Below are 23,661 nucleotides of genomic sequence, written 5' to 3' on the forward strand. Positions count from 1 at the left end.
AATAACAAATGTACCATATCAATGCAAACTGTTGGTAGTTGGGTGGCATATGGGAAGCCTAAATTTTATACATAATTGTTCTGAAAACTTACAACTTCTTTAATAAAAAAAAATTAGAGGCAAAGGAAGTAGGCCAGACAAAGCAACATATCTGAAATTGTTTATATTATTATTGTCCGTGTATACATTTTAATGTTTTAGACCATTGCAAACAAAAGGATCTTAGGAATTTTCATGCCCAGGACTGTACACAATTCTGTCACTTTTCTCTTTCAGTAACTGTAGCATTTTAGTGCAAAGTAGGGATAATAGCTTTGCCCCCCTCAGTTATCATCTAAACCAAGTAGCATTTCGACATTGTGCTTTTCTAAATGTATATTATTTGGCAACTTTCCCTCTTGTTTAAAAAGTTTCCAAGTGAAGGTATATTTACTTTTCAGTGCCCTATATGGGTAAATAAGTGTCAGCTACCAACCCAAACATGCTGACATTCACTTATGTAATGACATATAGTTCTCTTTATCTAACCATACCTGGCACAGAGATTCTGGTTGTATATCTCTCAACTCATCTCCAGAAACCCCTCTGATTGCTGACTGTCACTTTCTCCATTAAAAAAAAGAGTGTGTTTGTGTGTGTGTATGTGTGAGTGTGGGGAGGGGTGTGTATTTCACTTAGGAAGTTAAAATGTAGTTAAACTACCATCTCACATGACCTCAAATCTTACTTATCCCCTTTCCTGTTACAACATCCATGGCAGTAGATGGAGGTGGAAACTTGTGGACCAACCATGAAGAACTTCTAGGCTTCCTTGTGCTCATCGTTGATGTTCCAAATTAGGACTAGACAGTTTGACCTCAAAGCTGATTTAACATCAACTTATACAGCAAATCATATGAGAAAATCTATGCTTAAAAAAGAGGAATCCTGCCCAACCTTTCTCAACTAGTATATCAGTCAGGATCCTTTTAGGAGAAGGAAACCATACCAATTATATTAATGGAGAGAATGTAATATAAAGAATTGTTAACCAGGTTTTAGGAATTAAAAGAAAAAAAAAGAGGACACTGGAGTATCATGGAGTAGTAGAACGACAGGAAGCAGCTACCACATCAAGGCTGGGAGAATACAAGGAAGAGGGACTATTAAAACTTAGTCCTGGAAGAGAGGTCCCACTGAGCAGGGACTCATACTTCTTCTGCATGGAGACTCATGCACATTGTCTCTGAACTTGGGGGAAGGGCTGTGTTGGGTGGTGCCCAGATATTGGAATAGAGCACAGCTAGGTGGTGCTGTATCTCTGAGGGGGAACAGTGAGCCTGCTTCTGCAAATGTGGTAAAGAAACTGCAACCTGGATTCTGCTGCTGCTTCGGGAAGGAGCTGCCGCTGCTAGTGTGAAGACTGTTGCCAACCAGAGATTCACAGCACCTGCAGGGCAAGCCCCTTTTAATCGCCTCCATCTTTCCAGCTCCCCTCTGGCACCCCTACTGGTGGAGCCTAACAGGGAGCAGCTGGCAAAGCTAAACTAAGTCTTGAGCCAAGTATCACAAGAATACAGCAGGGTAGGTTTGGAGCTTCAACACACCATGGATATGTGCTTCCTGCATCACCATGAACCTTGAGCAATGCCTTCAGCATCCCTGGTGGAAAATAGCCCTGAAATTCAGTTCTCCTGGGTCAGGCCTCTTTAGGCTCCCATGCTCTTATTTTTTTCATTCATCAATGCAAAGGCAAAGATTTTTATGGCTTTCTATGTTTGTAAATGCAAGGACAACTCTCAAAAGGCTGTTTGTTTTCTTTCGTATATCAGGTAGCCAGCGGTCATTATAAATGTACAATAACAGGCTCATTTCTTAAAAAAAGGAAAGAAACCTCATGCCACTCTGATTTTTTACTCAAACAGAAATTTTTTAATGTAAATGAAAGTATGAATGAAGCATAAAACAACCTAATTGCTAATCACTATATTTTTAATGATCCCTAATTAGAGCAAAATTTAAAGTGAATACAAGCATATTAGAAACATTTCTCACATATACTTAATTCGTATCTATCATTCATAAAGCTAATGCTGCATGTTCCCACAGGTTTGAGGGAAACACACCTTTTTATTCACATTGAATTCATTTCTTAAATGCAAACAACTTTCCTAGGTATAAACACGGCAGTACATTCAGTATCTTCACCAGGTGACAAAATTCGTAAAAGCTGTGCTATTCTGAGAGTTTTGTCATCTTGATTATACTTTGAAAAGAACAGGCATTAATGAGCTTTCCTAAGGCTCCAAGCCTGAGCTCTTGCATGTATTTTGATCTCTCACTCTCTTTTTTAACAGTGTCTTCATGTCTCTCTGTTCTTAGGTAAAATTTGAGAGGAAAAATCTGGGTATGCCAGCATCAAACACAGTCTTGCTTGGATCAGAGAGGTGTAAAATATTCCTGTCAACTGCAGCTTGTGGATTTTTGAAGCTAGTGTTTATATTTCCCTTGATCTGCAAGAACTGATGGCAAAGAAAACCATCACAAGGGAAGAAGTCAATGCATAACCTTCCTGGTTCCTAAAAACACATTAACAAGTCCAACTTTGCTGGAATGTAACACTAAGGAAAATATTACCATGGAGCATAGCACTGTTGTAGAAGTCAGATTTAAAATGGTTTAATCCCAAAAGGATGCTGTAAAGATGCTGTAAAGCATGAACTCAGATATATCTAATACTAGGCTTTTCGGCAACAGTTCCCACTTTATTCCTTTCATTCAATATAAAAAACAACAGGGTGAGCCCTCTCCCACCAGCTGCTGTCTGTGGACACCCTGAGAGCTGAAACAAAGGCCAGCATTCACCACTCACACCCAGAAGTGTCAGCAGCACCAGGAATTACATGAATCTAGGAAATTTAGCCTCACTCTATGTGGCAGAAGTTACTGCTCTATTTTGGAGAGGAAGCAAATAAAAAATATGATCCAATTTCAAGATAAGGGTTACAGCAAGAGTGAAAAAAAAAATAAGCAAAAGATTTGAATGTAGCAGTGGTTTGGTCCTGGTGCTGCTGTGAGCCCAGGTTGGATCTGATGGGTGAAGCAGCTGTGACAGATTGGGCCGGCTCATTGCTATCGCTTTCTAACACTTGCAGGAGGCATTTTTGGCTCTAAATAGTAATGCTCACAGCCCTTTCCACTGGTTAACAGAGTGCTTCCTGCTTCTTATTTCTTGCAGCGGACTTTATCAACTAAGTCCTTGCTCCTCAACATGTGGTCCTAAACCAACAGCATCAGCATCAACCGAGAGCCTGTAAGAAATGCAGAGTCTCAGGCCCCACCCCAGACCTACTGAGTCAAAATCTGCTTTTTAACGAGTTCTCCAGGTGAACAGTGTGCCTTTGAAAGTTGGAGACACTGTAGCCAGTAGCAACATACTGATGAAATTTCAATAAAATTGCATTGACTTTCTAGATCAGTTTGGAGAGTATTGCCGCCTTTAAAATATTGTCTTCCAAATCATGATCACAAGATGTTTTCCCATTTATTTAGGCCTTCTTTAATTTCCTTCAGCAATATTTTGTAGGTTTTAGTGTACAAGCCTTGCTACTTCCCTTGGTTAGATGAATTCCTAAGCGTTTTATTCCTGTAGAGGTTATTGTAAATGGAATTGTTTGCATACTTTCATTTTCTGATTGTTCATTGCTGGTGTTTAGAAATAATACTGATTTTGATATATTAATCTTATATCCTATAGTTTTGTTGAACTTATTAGCTCTAATAGCTTTTTTTTTTATTCATTAGTGCTTTCTATATATAAGATCAGGTCATTTGTGAGGACAGGTAGTTTTAGCTCTTCTTTTCCAATGTGATGTTTTTTCTTACTTTTTCTTGCACAATTCCTTACAATACCCAGTACAATGTCAAAATGTACAATTGTACCCAAGACAATGATGATTAACAGTGGTAGGAACAGATATTTTGTCTTACTCTTTATCTAATGGAGAAAGCTTTCAGTCTTTCATCATTAAGTAAGATATGAACTGGGGTTTTTCATAGATACCCTTTATCAGGATGAGGAAAATCCCTTCTAAATATCCCTAATTTGTTGAGTGTTTTTATCATGAAAAGATTATGGATTTTGTCAAATGCTTTTTCTATGCCTATTGAGATAATTGTGCATTTTTCCTTTATCCTATTAATATGGTGTATTATATTGATTTTTTGAATGTTGAATCATCCTTGAATTCTTGAGATATATCCGACTTGGTCATGGTGTGTAATCCTATTAATAGGTGGCTGGATTCAGTTTGAAAGTATTTTGTTGAGGATTTTTGCATCCATATTCATAAGGAATATTGGTATGTAGTTTTCTTTTCTTGTGATGTCTGAGCATTGAGGCAATACTGGCCTCATAGAATGAGTCAGGAAGTGTTTTCCTCCTCTTCTATTTTTTGGGAAGAATTTGAGAATGATTAGTTTTAATTCTGTAAACACCTGGTAGAATTTACCAGTGAAGGTTTTTGGCCTGGGCTTTTCCATATTGGCAGTTTTAAAATTGCTGATTCAATATATTTACTTGTTATAGATCTACTCAGATTTTCTATTTATTCTTGAGTCCATTTTGGTAGTTTGTATGTTTCTAGGAATTTGTCCATTTCTGTGGCTTATTTAAATTTTTTGGCATACAGTTGTTCATAGTTTTCTCTTATAGTCTTTTTTATTCCTATAAAGTTGGTAGTATTTCCCCTTCTCACTTTAATTCCTGATTTTAGTAATTGGAATCTTTTCTCTCTCTCTATCTTTCTCTCATTGGTCAAACTAAAGGTTTCCCTATTTTATTGATCTTTCCAAAGAACTCATTTTTGGTTTCATTGATATTTTTCTATTGTTCTTCTATTCTCTGTATCATCTCTCTCTGCTCTAATCTTTGTTATTTACTTTCTTCTGTTTGCTTTGGGTTTAGTTTGCTCATTTTCTAGTTTCTTAAGGTGAAGATTAGGTTATTGATTTGAGATCTTTCTGCTTTTTAATATAGTTGTTTACAGGTATACATTTCCCTCTGAGCATTATTTTTACTGGATCCCATAGGTATGCTATATTTTCATTTTCATTCATCTAAAAGTATTTTTTTTAATTCTCTTGTGATTTCTTCTTTGATCCACTGGTTATTTACTTATGTGTGCGCTATTTAATTTTCATGTATTTGTGAATTTTCCGAATTCCCTCCAATCGTTGATGTCTAACTTCATTCCATTGTGGTCACGAAACTTACTTTGCATGATTGCAACATGTTTTAATTTATTGAAACTTTTTTTGTAGACTTATATATGGTCTATCCTGGTACGTGTTACCTGTGCAGTAACAGGAATGTGCACTCTGCTGTTGTTGGGGTCGGGGGAGGGGTGTCCTGTAGATGTCTGTTAAGCCCATTCAGTGGTTCATAGTGTTTGAATCTATTTCCTTGAAGATCTTCTGTCTAGTTGTTCTATCCATTATTGAAAGTTTCCAACTACTGGTGCATCGTCTATGTCTTCCTTCAATTCTAATGGTTTTGCTTCATGTATTTTGGGACTCTGTTGTTAGATGCATATATGTTTGTAATTGCTAAATCTTCTTATTTTCATTATATAATATGTTTATTTGCATCTTAGTTCAATTTTTTATTTAAAATCTATTTTGTCTGATATCAATGTAGTCTTTCCATCTCTCTTTCGGTTACTATTTTCATAGAATATCCTTTTCCATCCTTTTACTTTCAGCCTATTTAATTTGTATGTTAAATGAGTCTCTTGTACACATCATTTAATTGGATAATGCATTCCATTATATTTTTATCCATTTTGTCAATCTCTGCCTTTGAGTTACAGCATTTAATATATTTACATTGAATGTACTTTCTGATGAAGGACTTCTGCTAGTTCACTGTTTGTTTTTTATGTTTCATGTATTTTTTGTTACTCAGTTCCTCCTTTATGCCTTCTTTTCTGTTAAATAGATATTTTCAGTGTGTTATTTTAATTCCTTTGTCATTTCTTTTTAAAATATATATATTTTATTTATTTTCTTAGTGGTTGCTATGGGGTTTATAAGTAATATCTTAATTTATAACAATCTAGTTCTGATCAACATCAGCTTCTTTTCAGTAGTATACAGATTTCTCCTTCACTTTTGAAGGACATTTTTGACAGATATAGAACTCTCACTTGAGAATAATTATCTTCCAGGAATTTAAATACATCCACCCACTGCCTTCTGACTTCTCTGGGTTTCTGATGAGAAACCAGCTGTTATTCTTATTGAGGATTCCTTGAATGTGATGAATGTCTTGCTGGTTTCCGTATTCTTTGTCTTTGGTTTTGACAATTTTAATATAATGTGTTTTGGTGTGGATCTCTTTGAATTTATTCTACTCGGTGTTTCTTGGGCTTCTTGGATGTGTGGATTTATGTCTTTCATCAAATTTGACCATTGATGAAATTTGGGATTTGGGGGCCATTATTTATTAAAATATTCTTTCTGTCCCCTTTCTCTCTAACCTCTCCTTCTGTGATTCCCATTATGCATGTAGTAGAATGCTTGATGGTTTCCCACAGTCTCTGAGGCTCTATTAATTTTTCTTTACTCTCTTTTCTTTCTATTCTTCAAACTGGATAATCTCAACTGACCTATCTTCAAGTTCACTGATTCTTTCCTCTGCCAGCTCAAATCTTCTGTTCAGTTGCACTAATTTATTTTTATTTGAGTTATTGTGCTTTTCAATTGCCGAATTTCTATGTGGTTCCTTTTTATAATTTACATCTCTTTGTTGTTATTCTGTTTGGTGAGACATCATTCTCATAGTTTCTTTTAGCTCTTTGTCCATGATTTCCTTTAACATTTTGAACATATTTAAATAATTGAATTGTCTATTAAGTTCAATGCTGGGTTTTCTAAGAGAGGGTTTCTACTAATTATTTTTATTGCCCAGTGTATACGTCATTATTTTCATTTCCTAGGTTGCTTAAAGCAGATATCATGAAATGGTTTGGCCTAAACAATGGGAATTTATTAGCTTACAGTTTGAGGCCAAGAAAATTTCCAAATCAAGCCATTGCTTTCTTTCCAAAGACTAGCTGCCAACAATCCTTGACTTTTCTGCAACAATGCAAGCACATTGCAATGTCTTTTGTTCTCTCCCTTCTCTCCCAGGTTTCACTGATTTCACCTTCTTGCTTCCATGGCTTTCTCTCTCTTTTGTCTGAGTTTCATTGCCTTATAAAGTACTCCAGTAAAAGGATTAAGATCCATTCAGATTGAGGTGGGTCATTCCTTAACTGAAGTAGCTTCATCAAAAGGTACTATTTATAATCAGTTCATACCCACAGGAATAGATTAACTTTAAGAACTTGTTTTGTTTTGTTTTGTTTTCTGGGGTAAATACAGTTCCAAACCCACCACAGTAATATTTTCTTGTTTCTTTACATGTTTCATAATTTTTGTTGGAAATTGGACATTTTGAAAACTATAATGCAGCAACTCAGGAAATAAGATTCTCTATCCTCCCCAGGGTTGTTTTGCTGCCTGTCATGGGTGTTCCTCTTTGTTTATTCAGTGATTTTTCTGGACCGATTTAGTACAGACCAAAGTCTGTATTCTTTGTCATGTATGGCTATTAAAGTCTCTGTTCCATTAGCTTAGTGGTCACAGGTGGTTGGAAAGATATTTCCTTAAGTGCCTGGAACTAGAAAAAAAATACTCTCCATCTCAGTCTTTGCAGATGTGCTCTGTGTGCTTATTGAGGACACCCTCAACATTCAGTTTGGCTGTTTACAGCTCTGCCTTACCCTTCCTATTATACAAAGACTGAAGTTCAGCCAGAGGTGAGAGCTTAGAGCCTTCTCAAGATTTTCCTTATCATGTGTACAGCCCTGAACATACATGTAGCCTTCTATATTCCCCTTAATAAGCCAGAAATTTCCAAAGCCCTTATTCCCCAAAGCATCTTATTCCCAAGCTTTCCCTCCCAAGGTTTTGGTTAGTCTATTATTTCCCCTAGGTGTTATCCATTGTTCCAGGCAGCAAAAATTATTGCAAATGTCTGTAAATGTTTCAACTAGTGTCTCCCTGTATAGCCATCTCAGCTCTGAAAAAGTTCTGCATTAGGTGAGTGTATTCGTTTGTTAAGCTGCCAGAATGCAATGTATCAGAAATGGAATTGCTTTTAAAATCTGAATTTAATAAGCTATAAGTTTACAGTTCTAAGGCTGAAAAAATGTCCAAACTAAGGCACCAACAAGAGGTTACCTTCACTCAAGAAAGGGTGATGCCATCTGGAACACATCTGTCAGCTGGGAAGGCATGTGGCTGGCATCTGCTGGTCCCTTGCTCCTGGGTTCCATTGCTTTCAACTTCTGTTTCCTGTGGGGGTTCCTCACTTTGCATCTGTGTGCCTTTACTTAGCTCCTCTTGGGTACAACTCTGGGTTCTGTCCTGCTTAGTATCCCATGGTAAGGCACATGGCAATGTCTGCTGGGCCCTGGGTCTCGTGTGGCTCTGAAGCAACTGTTCTCCAAATGTCTGCATCTGCTCTGAGGTTTCTTTAAAATGTTTCCCCTTTGAAAGGACTCTAGGAAACTAATCAAGACCCACCTTGAATGAGTGGAGTCACATCTCTATCTAATCAAAAGGTCACACCCACAATTGGATATGGCACCTGCCTGTGGAGATAATCTAATCAAAAGTTTTCACCTGGAAGTTTTGAATCAGGATTAAAAGAAATGTCTGCTCCCATAAGTTTGGATCAAGATTAAAACAGGTTTTTCTTGGGTGCATAATAGCTTCATAGCAGTATAGTGAGATAATGGCAAGTTGTTTGAACTGGCCCACCGAGGAGCCATGAGACAAATCAAAACAAGTAACCATAAAGCTTTGTGAATGAGGTCTGTTATGCTCCCCTTAGTACCTGTTACCAGGATGTAGGCTGCTCTGTTCAAGGCCATCACTGAGCTGGGGTCGGGGAGGATGGGGCCAGGGTAAATGAGCCCTCTGTTCCTGTTGACATTCAGCTGGTTTTTCTTAAGTATTCCCCTTGTTCTGTAAATTTTGGGTTAGTTTTAAGAGCTCAAAAAGAGTTGAGCCTAACTGCATTTGTCAGTTTTCTTGTTGCTTTTATGTAAAGATAGACTTTTAAAATTCCTCGTTCTATCATTTTCACTGACATTGCCACCTATGCACTTTTATGGGCATAAAAAAGCTTCTCATCGGATATTTTTTTTAAGCCATCAAAGAGCAGTCCTTCCAAGGACCAAGACTAGAAATCTGGGGAAGCTACTTTTCATCATGTTTCTTTTTGTGCTTTTGGAATTTGTTTTACCCTAAACATTTATCATATTAGTAAATCTTTAAAAATTAGTTAAAAATAAATTAGAGACATTTGCTCCCTTCTCTCCTACCTGGATTACTTCTTTTGCTTAATAACCTGAATTTTAGTTTTTTATTCAGGTATTATAGATGTAGTGTAAAGAAGAAAGTGAAATATCACCCATGTTCGTATCACCCAAATTTTGACCACTCAGAAAATTACTTTAACATTTTTAACTCATTTCCTTTAGATAAATAGACAGTAGATAAGTAGATAGATAAATATAGATACAGATAGAGACAGAGAGATAATAAAACAGTTTATAGTGCTGTATTTGTATCCAATTTAATAGTCTGTAGCTATTAAACACTATTTTAACAGAATTTTGAATAACATGCTTATTATGATATAATGCTAAAGTTAAAAAAAGCAGGATATTAGTACCGTTTTTTCCACCTATCATGAGTGGTTTCCAATGTTGTTAAATATTCAAAGACGTCATTAATTTTTTGATAGCACCCTAATGATCAGTGTTACCCAATCCATATATAATATTGACCTAATTTTTTTTAACCTAAATTTTGCTTTTCAAAATTTCAGACTCTCTCCTAAGATAGATGTCCTGTAATGGCTGGTTCATAGAATGTTACCCTTCATATGTACTGCCAAATTGGTTTCCATAATCCAGAAAGATTTTTAATGTAATATCTTCAATTTTTGTTATTTCAATTGGTTTTTAAAAGTCATAATGTATTCAACAAACATTTAATTCAAGAGAAAACATTTGTTAACACTTACTGTTTGCCAAACGCCATTAAAGGCAGTGGGACACCATTGTGAACATGATGTGGTTCTTACATTGCTACTCAAAAAGGGAAAGTCACTTCAACGCGTCCCTACATTCTAATGTGACTTGGGCTGTCAGGGATTCCACCCAGAGTGCTGTGGGAACACAGTACACTCCCAGTACCGCTGTGGGTGGCCCTCCAAGAAAGGGACCTGATTTTAAACCTTCTTCTCACGAACTCCAGCTAAAGAGTTTTGTTAACTTGGTCATGGCTCTATAGAAAGTAAATCTTACTTCTCTTCTCACTCCTACCCGAATTCAAGTATCAACTGCCTTTTCCTAACGGTAACAAAGAAGTAGCAAAGAAACTTACCTGAGTTTGTGGTTTCAAATTCTGAAACCATCTATAAATTTCATTCCTAGATTCAGATGATAAACCTCCTTCAAGGACACATACATTCATCCTGAATCTATAAGCAAACCTGGCCTTCTAACGCTCTGTTTCTCCTTGGCTTCTTAGAAGAGGAGGATGATTATCTAGCCTTCAAAAACATTTCCTTCAATTTCTTAAAAAAAGAAAAAATCTCCAAGGAAAAGAAACAACCCAGCCTCCTGAAATAGCATGTTCTACTGTCTGAATGTTTCTAAGGTCAAGAAATTCAAAACGGAAACATTCTAATTGGGTTGTATTATATGAAATTGCAAATATTTGCTTGTTTTTTAATTACAAAAATGGTGATTTCATATGGTTTAACATAAAACCTGTAGTTTAATTCCTCCTGTTTTTTCCCAAGTGTATCTCAAGACTACCCATATATTAGACCTAATTAAAACTTTATTTCATACCAGATGATTCCTGTAATACCTGCCTCACATACAAAAAAAAGAGAAAAAATTATTAACACAGGTTTATGATTAGCTGCCACTTCCTAGTCAGATCATCCATCAGATAAATTTAGAAAATAATATTGCACAAATGAAAGGGAAAGAAGTTTCTTGCATGTTTCAGCAAGAGAATTCCAGCTGGTACAGAATTAGGAGTGGGGAGCAAATCTGGGCAAGCAGACCCAGCAAGCTACCGAACTGCAGTTCCTGATCTCCAGCCCAAGCAAGGCTATTGTCCTCTTCTTGAGACAAACAGAATTGTATTTTAATCATTGCTGAGGGTGTGTCATGAATCAAAGATTATGATTAATGCAAATCTGTGCACCACAGGTACAGAAGGAAGAAGGGAGGGAGTATTGGGGAAGACAGAGAGGGAAAGAAAGAGAAGAGGACAGCTTCAGCTTGAAATTGATGGTGGCCCCTTTTCTGTTCCCTTTATCAGTTATAAACTCATATTCAAAAAAAATAAATGTAGTAATTCGATAAGGAGTGCTGGTAGGGGACACAATGCTCCAGAGAGCTTGAAAAACTGGCCCCAGCCTATTAAGAGCATCAGAGTTCTCAGTCAAGAGCTAATTCATTAGCTTTAAATGCTTTCTGGAGTCTCGTTACTCATAGTATAGTCCATTGCTCCAGCAAGTGCTTCTCATACTCTTACTTGCATGCGAATCACTTGGGGATCCTGCTATAATGCGGGTTCTGATTTGGTGGGCCTGGCGTGGGGTCTGAGACTCTGCTTTTGTAATCAGCTCCCACCTGACATGCTGCTGCGGCCAGGGTCGCCCTCTAAGTGGTGAGGTTTTAGCAGAGCATCCTCTGGTGGTTTGGGTTCCTCCTTTCTAAATGGTCAGTGAAGCCAACAGGTCACTCAGTGAGCACTGGAAGTCGAGAGGCCTGGGCTCACCCTCCCTCGATCTCACTTATAATATAGGGTTAACAAACCTGTCCTTAGAGCCCACTGGATGACAGAATCTTGGACTTTCTGAGTGAAGGAAAGTAAAGATTATCCAATCTCACCCTCCATCCCATCCTGTGCCCGAAAACCCTGCCAGAGATCCTGATGACAGAGCTGGCATTCATTCCATCCCATCAGCCTGGGAGAGCTTTGCAGAATAAGGGCCTCTTACAGATCTTTTCAAATAAGTGGAAGTAGCTAAAAACCTCATTGCTCAAAATCCCTCAACAAACCTCTCCTTATTGAAGGATTTTCTCCTTTGGTTTCAGGACAAATGACAAATTAAAAAAAAAGAGTTGCCAGGTGACAGATTTCTGCTCTCCCCAAAGCAGGTGTGTTAGCACAGCTCAGTCTTCATCCATCCCCTGTCCATCAAGAGCAGGTGTCAGCTTCAATTATTGTTTTGCAAATACATTTCAGTACTTTAATGTGGTTCGCTAGAGAATGAGGTATTGATTCTCCATTCTCAGCTGTTTTTCCTTCCTGGTCTTTCTTTGTCTTGCTGAATCTCTCTGTCTTTCTGTCTATTCATTTCCCTATCTCTCTGTCTTTGTCTCTCTCTGGCTCTTGGTCCCTCTTTTCCCCTCTTCCATTACCCCCAATTCTCTCTTTCTCTGGAATGTGTCATATTTCCAGGGAGTGTTCTGTAATAAACCCATGTGTAGTCAGCAGAGAAAAGGTACAAAAAGGCATTGTGTGAATTGTTCCAGAGACATTGTGATGAAAACCATCATTTTTTATTTATGGTGAAGCATTTTAATTTGGACAGAAAAATGATACAAATCAAACGTGATTATGTCTCAGAAGGCAGGACTAAATGGGAATATTCTTGTTTGATGAGTCTGCTGTCTTCTCCCTTTGTATATTACTATAGCATAGTTCCTAAAGTTCACCAGATCCTTTTTGTACTGAGAGCATCTGGTCAGTACATTTCACACCATGTGTGAGTGACCGTATAATTTATGGTCCAAAGCAGGACATCCCGGAGAGTGGAATGGGGCACTGACATCAGGTGCACCCTGGGACTAGCTCAGTTAAAGCAACACACAGAGTCATTCTAATTGCAGCAGAGTGTGATGTGCGACCCAGTGATAGTCCGGCATTGAGAGGTGAATCTAACCAAACGAAAGGCAGCTTTTAAAATTCACTCTTATCCAAGAAAACCCATAGTTTCCCACTCTTAAGAACTCATCCTAGTCCTGAGAAATTCTTCCCAATAATATTTATATTCTAATTTTTTTCCTTTTGTGATTTATTTTCATTTTCCTTTGCAAATCCTATTATTCTTGTGTTTGGTTAGGAAATCTGTTTTATCTTCTCATCTTTGCTTCCACTTCAGCAAAGCTGGGGTGAGACTGACTTTTGAAAAATGAAAAATGTGGTTTAAATTGATCAAGGGAAACACAATTGTAAGTTATCAGGAAGAACTTCATCAAGTGGGCCACATTTCATAGTACATTTTTCAGTGGGGCTTAGAGAATAAAAGGAAAATCTACCAGATTTATTTTTCTGGTTCAGACCATGTCCATGGCCATGGCTGCTCAGCATAGGGGACGCCCACTCTCCGTAGCTCAGCTCACCACCGAACAAGCCCCTTCTCCATCCTGAGCACCAAATCCCTTGTCTGTAAAAGGAATGAGTTTGATTAGATGAGCTCTTTGGTTCCTTACAAGTCTTTTTAAAAAGTCCATAATTCTTATTTTTTAAAACCAGTCCATCCCTCTCTGGATTGTGTTGTCTTATTAGAAAATATCCATCTTGAGGCCATTATAAAGGGTCAAAATGAGTGATGGTGAATCAATCTGAAAATAATGACAATGTAGAACCTGTCTTTTATTTTGTTTTATTTTATTTTTATTTATTTATTTTTTACATGGGCAGGCACCGGGAAACAAACTCGGGTCCTCTGGCATGGCAGGCAAGCGTTCCTGCCGCTGAGCCACCGTGGCCCACCCAAGAACCTGTCTTTGAAAAGCTAAAAGTTTCCTATGCATGTTTATATTTTATAATTTAAAATATAATGACTCTATAAAAAGACATGTGTGAGAATGTTCACAGCAGCTTTATTAGTAACAGTGGGGTGGGGCGGGGGAAGAGGTAGAAGCAACCTGAAATGCCCTTCAGCTGTACAATGAGGACATAAATAGTGATGGAATGCCATTGAGTGAAAAAAAAATTGAGCTTCAGAATCAAAGGGGACAAATGTCAACAATGTTGAGCAAGAAAAAGCAAGAAGACAATTAAGTATGATACACTTACTTACAGTGTAAAAACACAAAACAGTACTACTTACTTCTGAAGGCTACATCCTTACATATGTAGTATAAGTATTTTTGAAATGCTTGATGATGATGATGATAAGCACCGGATTCAGGATATCCGTTACTTCCATGGGGGGACAGGAGTTGGGAGGGGACTCATGGAATATTTATTTGCTGTTTTTGCTAATGCTTGATTTCCTAAACTGGGAGCTAGATATGTGAGCCTTCATTGTATTGTACTTTATACCTTTTTTGTGTGTCTTAAAATATTTTATGACATCCTTATGATAAAGTTGGTAGGTTCATGAAAAGACATATATATATATATGATGGTTTGGAGCTATATGTACCCCCAGAAAAACACGTTTTTAAACTTAATCCATTCCTGTGGGTGTGAACCCATTGTAAGTAGGCACTTTTGATGAGGTTACTTCAGGCAAGGTGTGGCCCAATCCAGTTAAAATGGGTTTTAATCCTGTTACGGGTCCTTTATTAGCTGGATGAAACTCAGAGAGTGAGAAAGCCAGCGGAGGCAAGAAGCTGAAATCAAACAGAACCAGGAAGAGAAGAGAGGGGCCAGGAGTGTCGTGCCATGTGACAGAGGAGCCAAGAGCTGGATCTCTGGCAGCCAGCCTTAGACTCCAGCTACAGGAAGAAAGCACTGCCTTGCTTGAAATTGGATGCCGTCTTGATAAATGAGCAGTTTACTCTGCAAATACGCACTAAACTCAGCTCTGAGTTTCCAGGTGACCGAGACAAGAGGAAAAGCCCTGTGAGTTATAGAAACCAGCTTTGGTGGTTGGATTTTTACTGACTCTAAAATTTGGGGAAGAATTAATCACAGATATCTTTATGTAAAGGACATTGAGGTATTTTGAGGTATTCTGTTGATTTGCCCTTAATGGCACTTCATTATTCATCCATGGCACATAGCAGCCAGAGCAAGCCTGTATACTAGGACTCAGTTCATTGCATACCCCCACAAGCTTCTCAGTGCATCCAGGATAAATTCAAGACTCCTGATGTCAGCCTCCAGGCAGCCTTCTGCCCCTGCTACCTCATCTCTTATCATTCCTTTCCTCTTAATTAGGCCCCAACAACTTCTGTCTTCTTTCTTTCCTCAAACATACGAAACTTACAGGGTCTGGGCACTTCTTCCCATGGTTGGGAATACTTTTTTCCCCAGATCTTGTAGTTTTTATCATTCAAGTCTCCATTCAGATGTTACCCTCGCTCCCACCTCTTATTAACATTAGCAAAAGTAGCCCCCCTCTTCCAATGCCATCCCTGAACTGGGGTCACAGGGTCTTCTGGGCTCCATGCTATGGAGGGTGCCACTTTGGTCATCCTCCAGCCACATCCCTCCCTGTGGAGTAAGTTGTCCATTGGGCCAGAGGGCCTTGCATGCCCGGAGCCCATGTCCCCATCTAGGCCACAACCTGGCCACCTGAGCACCTGCCATTCTCTGTCCAAATGACTCCAAGTCCATTGCTGGAGTCTGTGGGTCTCTGCCTTGGGTCCTCAATCCCGTGGCTGGTCTGTGGTGTCAGTTTCCACACCTCTAAGCCCAAGAGGTAGCCGTGGGTTAGCTGTTTGTGGGAGATACGGATGGATCTTGGACAGGTGGGCTGAGGTGTGATCTATGTCCAAGAAACCTCATACAATGGGACACTGAAACAGATGGAGAAGAAAAGTGAGCACACCAAGAGAGGGCACCCAGGGGTAGGGGGCCAGCTTTCAGGCCAATGCAGAGCTCTGAGAATTCCACGAATTGCTGAATTCAAACCTTGCCTTCCAGATCTTAGTAAAGTTTATTCATCAAGATAAGAAAGATCGTGTTTTATTTAACAATTTGTTAGCTTGATTCATAACTGCTAATTATTGAGACGTATGTAGACCTTCATTTGTACTCTTATCCCTTGTCTCACTGATGTTAGATGCAGGCCAGCTTACTTTGCAGTCAGGTGAGTCAAGGAGATGGGGGAGCTGGTTTAAATTACAGGGCCTGATGGGCTTTATGCCCTGTCCCCTAAAAACATCTTTACTGTACCCACCCTTGCTGGGGGTCTGAGCCCTCTTCTCACCAGCCCTGCTCTCTACTCTCTCCCGTTTCCCTGCTTTATTTGCTTTGTATCATTGATCCAAATCCGAAATAAGCTTTGTTAATTTGTTTACTTGTTTAATATCTGTCTTCTTCCCTCCAGGAAAATGAAAGATATTTGTCACCTAGTTTTTCTAAAGGGTTACGGATAAGGGAGCTTTTAAACTGGATGACCTGCCCTTCCTTCTCCCTCTCCCTGAGAAAAACTGCGTCCTGTTTTCTAGGAGTGGGGAGCTTGTTAGACATTTTCTGCTGTGAAGCTAAAATATTGCTTGGCACAGGAGGCTAACATTCCTCAGCTGCTGCTCTCTGTCCCGTTTAACTCACAGGTGGACGGTGCCCTCTGGTGAGCCCTCTGTGGGTGCTGACTCCCTCCAATGGGGCTGAGCACCCTGGGGTCATAGTTCCCAAGGCTTCAGGCTTGCCCAGCGCTCTCGGCAGCTTTGGGCAAGTTTTTTTTTTTTTTTTTGGTTACTCTCCAGCTGCTCTGGGTGTGCAAAGCATGACAGAGATGGTCAGGAACACAGACCCTTTTACATAGAATTTTTTTTTAAATAAGGCTTATATCTTCCCACTCAGAAAAAGTAAGAGGGTGTTTTTATCCAGAGATGGTTGTACAGACCATATAAAGCCAATCCATTTGAAATAGGGATGCAAATATCAAAATAGATACTTAAAGCTCCAAACCACAACTAAAAATCATTAAAATGATATTACAGTTTGCAAAATTTGGTTATAATTTCACTGTATGCTTTTCCTTATTAAAAAAGCTAGGTATGCATATAATTTTAAAGGAAAATTGTACGACATCACTGTATTTCCCTGCTTATTTCACTTCCAAGATGTCCATTCATCCAACAGATACTTATTATGTATTTATGATGTGCCAGGCACTGTTCTGGGCAGTGAGGTCAATGAAACATAAGAGGTGAAAATAATCCCTGCCCTCATGGACCTTATATTCTAGAGGGGTGATTGGCAAATCACAAAATATTAAGAAAAAGCACAGTATGTCAGAAAGTAACAGGAGTTAAGGAGAAACTCCAGAAGCAGGGAAGGCAGAAAGGCCGTGCAAAATGAGGGTAAAGAGAGTGGTGAGGGCAGGTCTCTCTGAAATGACATGAGGGCAAAGACTGGAAGGGGGTTTCGGAGTGGTACACATGGCCATCTGGGGACAGAGCATGCCAGTCAGCGGGGACAGCAAAGGCCCTGGGGTGCAAAATGCCTTGTGTGTTCAGGAGGAGCAAAGGGCTGGAGTGGAATGAGTGAGGGGAGAGGGAGAGGAGCTGCGTTTGGAGAGGAAAGGTGGGACGGATTATTCAGGATATTGTAGACCAGGACGAAGACCTGGACTTCACTCGGAGTGAGATGGGAACCCCAGTGAGCAGAGTGATGGGATCCGACTCACTCTGGCTGCTGAGTTGCCAACAGACATGACAGCTTGAGAGCATGATAGTTTAATGGTAATGATAGAAATGCTGCAAAGTGTTGGGATCCTGGATATGTTCTGAAAATGGAGCTGATCGTATTTGTAAACTGATCTGAGCATGAGCAAGAGGAATCAGGATGACTCCAAGGTTTTTGGCCTGAGCAACTGGAATGCAGGAGCTGACATGAATGGAAATGGGGAAGGTTGCAGCATTAGAATATTTGGGAGGAAAGATCAGGGATTCACTTTTCAACATGATAACCATGAGATGCCTACTAGACATCCAAGTGGATATGCCAAGGGGCAGTTAAATACATGAGTGTGGAATTCTGGGGAGTGAGGGCCATGCCTGCAGGACATATTTGGGAATCATCAGTTTATGGGTGGCATTTAAAGCTATGAGATGGGTGAGCCACCGTGAGAGTGAAGAGGTGTGGGGACTGAGCCTGGGCATGCCAACATTAAGAAATCAGGGAAATATGGAGGATCAAGCATACCAATCACAGATGAGGTCACTTCTGGAAAAATATTGGAGGACATTATTTTCTCAAAGCTATCTCCCAATCTTTTAAAATTTATTCTATTTGAAGCACCACCCCATTGTGACTACAGTTGATTTTTCTGTTCTTTAACAGTTAACTGAGTTACCACTCAACTTCTTACTTATTGACAGCACACAATTACAACATGACTTCCATCACTATGTGAAATCCTACATCATTCACAAGATATGCGATATCATTTTAGTGAAGTCCATTTTCACTGCATTTGCACTCTGTGTTCAACAATTCACAGAACCCAAAACAGAACTCTTAGTATGATGGGGAGAAGTAGAAGCCACTGTTCAGGGGGAGATATATTTAAGGGTAGACTGATGTAATATATAGCCATTTTATTAGTAAATATTTTCATGTTCTGATGTGCTGAAAAATCTTGTAGATTTGAGGTCTGGAGCAATGAATATTACATAATAATGACCTCTGATATATCTATTAAACTATTAGGAAACCTCCAGAAAAATTGCAATGTTTGAGTTGGGGTTAGAAATCATTTCACAAGCTAATGGCTTCATTTCATAGAGGAGAGTGACTGGCCTGGAGCGGTGGGTCCTAGGTCACACAGCTAGCTGGTGGCAAGCCTGAACTTAAGCCAGTCTCTTGATTCCTCATCCATTTAACATCTGTGCTTCCAATTACTTAAATGTAAAATAGTGGTGCTATTTCAAACATCACATGGTTGTATAAATAATGAATAAGAAAATAGATATAAAATGCTTAGCATAAAAGTAAAAAAAATTGTTGACATTACCAAGTCCTGGTGAGGAGCCAGAGCAGCTGGAACTCTCATAAAGCTGCTGATGGGAATGCAAAATGGAACAGCCACTTTGGAAAGAGTCTGGCACTTTCTTATAAAGTTAAATGTACACTTACCATATGACCCAGCAGTCCTGCTCCTTGGTATTTATCCAAGCTAAATGAAAACACACGTCAGCACAAGAACTTGTACATGAATATTTATAGCAACTTTATTAATAACCTTCAAAAACTGGAAACAACCCAAATGTTGGTCAACTGTGAATAGATAAACAAACTGTGGTACACCCATACAATGGAGTACTATTCAGCAATTAAAAGGAACAAACTGTTGATGCATGAAACAACTTGGATGGCTTTCTAAGGCATTCTAAAGAAGCTGGTCTCAAAAAGCTACATTCTGAATGATTCTATTTATATGACATTCTGGGAAAAGCAGGATTATAGGGGCAGAAAACAGATCGGTGGTCAGCAAGAGGCGGGGGGAGGAGTTGGCCACAAAAGGGGCATGAGAGAAATTTGGGGGGTTATGAAAATGTTCATATTGATTATGGTGTGGTTATATGACTGTATAGGTTTGTCAGACTTTTAGAATTGTACATTCAGAAGGGTGAATTTTACCACATGTAAGTTTCATGCAAAAAATAAAAAAGGGAATTCCACAAAATCCAAACAAAAAGCCTGTCATTGTCCCTGGTAATTAGTAGACTCAACAAATGGTTTTCCTGCCTTTCTCCCCCTTTTCCCACAAGCAATAATTACTCAAATAACTGAAAGGTCTTAAAAAGACTTTTCCTCTTTGGATGGTATGAGAAAGACTGAAATTCGTGGCTCAGGAAGACTCTAGTTTTCTACTGACGTTTGAATCATTTATTTATTTGTACTTTCAGAAAATACTTACTGCACACCTGTAAGTAAAGAATGCCCTCCCATGCTGTCACTTATGAATAGTTTCGGAACATTTAGAGTTGGAGGAAGACTCAGAGATCATTTATTCTAAACTGCAGATGAAGTAAGTGAGGCACTAAAAAAGGAAAGTCACTCACCCGCAACCCCCAGCGCATCTGTGGCTAAACCAGCTGGCACTTAGAGTTCCTTGCAGAGCTTCAGCCCTTCTTCCACCGTGCTCAGCTCTGCAGCCCCTGAACCTTGTATTAAAGAGCTAAGAGCTGCTTTAAGAAACACTCCTGTCAGCTCTATGAATGCACCCTTCAATGGTAGAATTTCAAACATGGTAGATGGTGTGGGGAAATATTTGGGGCATGGCATTCTTTCCTGAGCCTCTGGAAAATTACTTCATACAGTGTTTCCTTATTTCCTACAGTATGACATGAACAGAGTTATATAGGGAGAACCACAAATTAGACACCTAGAAATGGCAAGATACTTATCCTATCATTACCAGGTGTCTTTTGGACCCAAGAGAAGGCAAAGCCTTCTTGAACTGGTGTATGCCCCAAGACAATGGAAGGCTCTGCTCCGGAAATCATCTTTCAAGCTAAGGTATAAAGGTTGGGAGAGCCACAAGGGGGAGGATGTTAATTCCCATGGGCATGGGCAACACAAACTGAAGGTCAGTCTACAAAAGAACTGGCTTCAACCTTTAAAAGTGTCAAAGTCACTGAAGGAGACTAAAGAGACAAGACAAGTAAAGGCAGTGTGTGATTATTCTCACCTGGATCCTTTTGTTATAAGGGGTGTTATAACAGCTGAGGAAACCTGAATGGATTAGAGGATAGATGACAGTTTGTAGCAATGTTAATTTCCTGATTTTGATGGCTGTTCTGTGCTTATGTAGAAAAGTGTCTTTATTTGTAGCAAATACATACAAAGTCTTTAAGTGCCAGCTGGTTTAGTTAGTACATCAGGTCAGCAACTTTTAAGGCTCAGGGTAAAGAGTTCATTGTACTATCTCTGTAGCTTTTCTATAAGTGTGAGATTGTTTCAAAATTAACATACCATTTTAAAAGTTAGGACACTTTTGTATGCTATCCTTAGAGAAATAACTAAGCAGATGTGACCCTCTCCCTTAGAGTCCTAAGAAATACAGGTCCTTTGAGGCACATAAAGCTGTCAATAATCGATGGGAAAATAAATAGATGTGATAAAAAATATATTGTTTGCAAGTGCTCTCAAACACAGGAAGGAATTTGGAAGGCCAGAGATTGAATTTGGAGAAAATGAACAGGGGAGAGGAAGAGCTCCCTTGCAGTTTGAGTTTTCCACCTGGGGAGTCAGCCAAACCTATTTGGCATTTGCCCAGGTAGGTCGAGTTTTGGGACCATGCAGCCCATCCTCCAAGGCTCCTGTACCTGGGGACCACTGTTGAGGGGAGGTAGGGAGAGGATCTGGCCCAAAGGGGACTGGCCTGAGGGTCCTGGGCCTTCAGTTCTGCTCCCTCATTTGATACCAGTTGCCGGGAGGATCTTGGGGAAGTCACTTAACTGTAAGCAAGGCATTTGGACTAAGATGATATTTTTAGAACTCCTTAAAAAAGCTTAAAAGGCTTTTGATTCTTGAAGAAGTTGATAAAATTGAGAAAGGAAATGATCATAGGAAGAAATAGAAGGAAAAGAATGAAAATGTAAGTTATTTTCATTTGAGAGTGTAAGTTGTTTTTATTTGAGATACCCACCTAACTAAAGGGATAGTTTTCTCTCTCTCTCTCTCTCCCTTTCTCCCCATCCCTATCTACCTCCTTCCCTTCCTGTTGTTTCACTCTTTGAAAAGAAGAAACTTAGAACCCTTTCTTTAATTTGAACAGCAAGAGAATAATACCTTCCCTTCTCAAATCTTAGATACAGCAAGAGTCCCCTTAAATAGAATTTTTCTAGTTTATAAATCCCCAAATACTTGAATTTATCATTGTAGAAATATTACAGCATATTTTCCAAGTGTCAGGATAAATTTACACTGCAACATCACTGTGTAATATCACTTTTCTGTTGGCCTAAATTGAGATTGTTTAAGGCATGGCTGATTTCTTCTTTGACCCATCATTTACAGTATGTTTTTAGGTTTATAAACATATTAAAATGTTAAACCCGTATTTTTGTTAGGGATTTCTAACAGTTGTTCTGTGGCCAGATTTTATATGAAACCAATCATGTGAAATGTGTTGCAACCTGAATTGTTGTGCAATTTATACTCAGTTTTTGTAAATGTTACATGAGACCCTGGGAGAAATGTGTGTTCTCTATGTTATGTCTATTGAGTTTAGCTTAATAAGTAAGTTATTCAGATTTCTCATATCATTACTAATTTTTGGAATGCTTCACCTATTGACAACTGAGCAAAGTATATTGAAATCCAACATTGTGAGGATATCTCTGACAATCTCTCTCTGAAGTGCTTTATGTATTTCGAGTGTATTTTATTAGATGCATACTAGTTTAAAATTTTCATTTCTTTCTGATGAAGTGAACTGTTTTCATTAAATAGTGACTTTCTTTATAACTCTTTTGTTAAAAGTCTAATAATGCTACTCCCCCCCCCCCAAAGTCTTTTGGTCTCATATTAATATGGCTACCCAAAGTCATTTGGCTATTATTTGCCTGATATATCTTTTTTGATTCTTTCATGGTAAACGTTTTCTATGCCCTTATGTTTTAGGTGTGTCTCATAAACAATAACCAGCTGGATTTTGGTTTTTATTATGATTTGAACAATGGAGGATGTTTACACTCCAAATAAAATATAAATTTCAGAGATGGCTGGCTTTATCAGGTGCCCAACCAATAATCACACTCAAGATTCCCTGGGTGGACAGAGAAGGAGGGAAGCACTGTCCACAGCCAGGAGTCTGTGAGGCAATGCCTCCTGCCTGAGGGAGCTGGCTCAGCTGCCTTCTTCTGTAGGGAGAACTTCTGTGTTTTTGCCCACAAAGTTCAGAAACAGCCACATGAAATACCAGACATGGACAGAAGGAGTATAAAACTCACCGGTACTAAAGATTCCCAATGCTCATTAGCGCCAAATAATTATTGAAACAGCAGTAATAGAGAAAATACTTTACACCATTTTATTCCTGCAGTGATTCGTACATATTTGATGTGCAGGGATTTCTTATATTCTATACACTTATAACCAGGATTTCCTTAAATTATGTTTGAAGAATAAGCCAAGTGTTCTCTTAATGTTTTCTGCTAAAGTAAGTTGATTATTTCTAAAACATTTGCTTTTATTTTTTTAACTCCACTGTGCCATCGGCCCCCTTCGGTCTAATTTTGTTTGTATTAAAGGCCTGGGACTGGGTCACATAGGCAGAGAGTGAAGACAGGAAGAAAACGGGTCCAGGACTGAGCCCTGGGGTACTCTTATGTAAAAGCTAAAAAATGAGAAGGAAAAGGAGTCAGTAGAAGAGGCTACAAAGAAGCAGCCAGTGTGAAAGGAAAGACTCCTGGAGAAGGTTGTGTCACTAAAGGGAACAGAAGGAAGAGTTTTAAAGAGGGAACAGTCAACTGTATTGAATGCTACTGAAATGTCAAGTAAGATAGGTACAAAGAAGAGACCTGAGGACTTATTTTCCTTCTTTTTCTAAATCCCATAGTTGCAATGTTATTTGTGTAAAAAATGATTTAAAAGTACATTTTCTTGCAGGTGAGCTCA

General features: G+C 38.9%; 1 protein-coding gene across 1 annotated transcript in view; it reads left to right on the top strand.

Moving 5' to 3' along the window:
• The window catches only part of NEK11 (NIMA related kinase 11), a 346,803-nt gene that overhangs the window by 322,528 nt on the left and 614 nt on the right, over positions 1–23,661 (top strand). The window lies entirely within an intron of this gene.

This window comes from Tamandua tetradactyla, chromosome 15 (assembly GCF_023851605.1).
Source record: "Tamandua tetradactyla isolate mTamTet1 chromosome 15, mTamTet1.pri, whole genome shotgun sequence".
Classification (NCBI taxonomy): Eukaryota; Metazoa; Chordata; class Mammalia; order Pilosa; family Myrmecophagidae; genus Tamandua; species Tamandua tetradactyla.